Genomic DNA, 3,789 nt, shown 5'->3' on the forward strand with positions numbered 1-3,789 from the left:
AATGAAATAAAAAATGAAAGAAAATATTTGTAAATCAAGGACCTGAAACTACAGGTTCTTTTACTAAATATCGTAGTGCACATGCTAGTTATTAACTTTATACAGCTTTTGACCAATGTATTCTAGTAATTTTTATTGTAAAAAATGTTAATAGATATTATTTGTAAATAATTATAAGGCATGTCTTCCTCCTTGCACTTTATTCAAATCTTTGCTGTTATTCTAAACCACAATTAATGTAGGTTATAGGCAGCCCATACAGCCATCTATTTTTCTTCACATTTGCATATCAGTATAGTTTTGCAAGTGTGTAGATACCTCCTGTTGGTTCCATGTGCAATGAGAACTGTTTTCTTGATAGATTTAGTTGTCTTCCAGCCACTTATTAAGAGAAGACAACTCAGTACTATAGAGTTGATGATTTGCATGCTACTAGAAACACTTGCAGTGCGTAAGGAACCTTTTCTGTTCAACGGACCTGGCCCTAGAGCTGCATCCTGCTCACCCTGTGGTACTGAACGTGTCCTGCTCTGGACCCTTGACGACGCTGAAGACATCTGCACCACAAGACAGTGTTGGCAATGGATGCTCTTCTGCCGTGGGATGGCTGTAGTGATTTCATTGACAAAAGTAATCTGAGCCAGGAAGCCTCCTTTATTTCTGTCCTGATAAGGACACCCTAGTCACAGGTAAGGAGTCTGCAAACTGAGAGAATGGAGATTTGATCATCACAACAGAAGGATCTGTAAGACATCATAGGACAGAGCAGAACAGAGCCACGATGTTACCAGAGGAGCGGACAGGTATGTTTGTCTTTTATATCTTTCATTGCTTTTGAACGTGGTCTGTCTGGTTTACTGTGTGTACTGATGCCTGTTGGATATGGAAGGGTGAAGAACAAAGCACCATAACCCAGTTCACACAGCAGTAATGGGAATGTGCTGCTGCTTTTTTGTAAGGGCAGTGAGACAGCTAGAGACCATCCATCACAAAGACCAGGGGATAAAGACTCATTTAGTCTGCAAAGAGTGTATTATTTGCTGAAATATCAGTGTATGTTCCTGTATTTGCTGAAGCAGTGTTCCTTGCAGAGCTCTACGTTACACTGTAGCCTAAAAAACAAGGTGTTCAAGTTCAGGTCTAGGCATCTGGCATGCTGTCAGAGTATGCCACCGAGAAACAGGGGCTACAAAGATGGCCATTTGATCAGCTGTGTAGGATCTTCCCTATGGCAGTGCAGAACTGTGGTTTTTTTTTCACTCTTCCTAACCATTGACCTTTGTTAAAGAGAGGGAAAGTGTACTGGGATTGTTTTCATCAGCCTTTGTTTGTTCCTGGGAGCAACAAAAGGGAACTGTTGGGAGCTGTATTCATTGTTGACAGCGAGGAGCCCACTTTTCTTTCCCATTGTCTTCCTCGGTTTGCCACCTAGTAACACAGCATATAGAGAACTGCTCTCTGCCTCTCCTCCTTCCCACATAAGTGTCCTGAAATGTTTTGGTAAGCCTGGGCCCAGGAGTGTGTTCAGTCTGTTATTAACCCCATATAGGTAGTAGAGTTTGTTGCTGAATTACAGCTAAAACAGCCCTAGGGAAGTTATTCTGACTGTAAGAAAATTAATTCAGATCCTGTCTCACAAATCTAATTCTCAAATGCAGCTAGGAAAGCTGAAGTCTGGAGGCAGGAGTAACTGAAGGGAGTGTTTGACTTTGAGGATTACTGTACCCAAGAGGTTACCTGTGTCTTTACTGACTGGACACCCCAAGACACTTCTCCCCTGATCCCCCTTTCCCATTTTTTCTCCTTTCCAAGCAGCTGTTAGACAAGGCCCCATCCCTCTGCCACCCCTCCCTGCCCTGAGGAGCAGCGGTGAACAAGGGCTAGTGAGACAGACCCACCTCAAGGGGCTTGCCAGGGTTAATCTGTGGGTGGTTCTGGCATGCTCCAAGTGCCACGTATGATTGTGAAGCTCATGTTCTTGCTCAGCTCTTTGCAGCTCCCCCTCCCTGTGTTTTTTTTTTCCCTTACTAGCGAGAAAGCCCTTCAATTGGATGGGCAGCAGAGCCAACCCAGGGCTCAGGAGGAACAATGACCAAAGAACAGACTGCAGTTTGTAAACCAAAACCTCCCCAGGGAATGCTGCTAAAAGGAGATTAGAGAGAATTCCTGCGCCAATTGGCATCTGGATGTCTCTCCCCCCTCAGCGCAGCCACTAAATTTCTGGACTATCAGCATAGTAGTGTAGTTGCAACGCATTTATCTGCTCCCTCCTTTGGCAGGCAAGGGGGAAACATGGGTATGGAGAGCTGTACAGTAATAAATTAGTGCTGCAGGACTGATCAGAGCTGTACATTTCGTCATAACACCAAAGACAGGTCAAGGAGCCCCAGAGAGATGAAAGGGATACAGCTGAGGGCTGGGGAGTGCCTCCGTCAGAGCACATGTGCCCCAGCCAAAATGTCACCCAGGTTGGCAGGCTCCCTCCGCTGACCCACCCTTACTAATCTCTAGCCAGCTGGTGATGGAGGACTTGTTTAGGGTTTTATTAAGAAGTTTGAGATTACATGCTACGGCAGCATCACAGTGAGGGGTATGGAAGCAGCCACAAACGCGGAGGGCTGGATGGAAGGGCTGCATTCTGAGCTGCCCGCAGAGAGCCCTGGCCACAAGCTATTAAGCAGCTAGGTGTCACTTGACACTCAGCTGCTGGGGACCGGGAACTGGGAGGGGACAGGAAGGAACCTCTGTGGTCTTTAGTACATGGCTTTAAGTAGTTGTGGTTGAGGGAGTCAGAGAGGCAGCCTCTGAATCTCACGTGACATGCAAGTACTCGAGATTTGTACTTTTGGGAATATCTGTGGCTGAAAATAACATACTTTTAAAAAAGAGTATATTCATTACTTGCCTAGGCCACTTCTGTGAACTTTTTATGAATATCTCCAATGTTTATGGTAAATCTGAGGGGGGTTATTTACCTTTGTGTGCAAGTCTGTGCTGGCAGCCCATATATATTCCACTGAGCATAGGGCATTCGTCAGCTGTGACAACTGCAATTCCCTGATTACTTAAACAGTACTATTAGAAGTTTTACATTTGAGGGGAGCTTTATATGAGTCTATCAAAATCAGATGCCAGAGGTGATGTGTACATCTGAGGGACAAGGGAAGGGCAGAGCAGATGCACACCAGGCACTGTTTGAAGGTATGAAGGAATTTCCATTCTGGGGCTCCCTGGCTAACCTAAATTGTGCCCATTTCCTTGAAAAGACAGTCTGGAAAGGGGAAAGATTTCAAAGTGATTGAGTATGCCACATCAGTAGCACTTTGAAAACAATAAACCATCTAGCCCTTCAACAAGCAACTTCCTTGTGGGGGAAAAAAAAAAAAAAAAGAGACCATTTCCCCCCCCAAAATATTTATTTTTTACAATGTTTTTGAGATTAATATTTTTTAAGTCTTGGCAGGTGAGGCCTGGGCCACATTGAGATCATTGTGCAGAACAGGTGCAGAACTCCCCAAAGCACCTCACAAACCACAACAGACAAAAGATCCTCAGGATGTATCAGCTCATGAGCAAATGGGCCCAAAATTCAGGTACCCACAGATATCGCTCTTGCCCTGACCCAGAAACCATCATTCAGAAACTTCCAGGAAGGGAAAAGAGCTGAATGGAGACATCAGTCCTTCTAAAAACGGACTCAGCACCCTCTTTGCTTGTATTTGCCCACCCTCAGCAGGCTGACTGGGAGCCCTGCAGTTTGCATTCAGAAACCAATAGCCAGGATCTGCC

Source organism: Anser anser, assembly GCF_964211835.1.
Source record: "Anser anser genome assembly, chromosome: 5".
NCBI classification, from domain to species: domain Eukaryota; kingdom Metazoa; phylum Chordata; class Aves; order Anseriformes; family Anatidae; genus Anser; species Anser anser.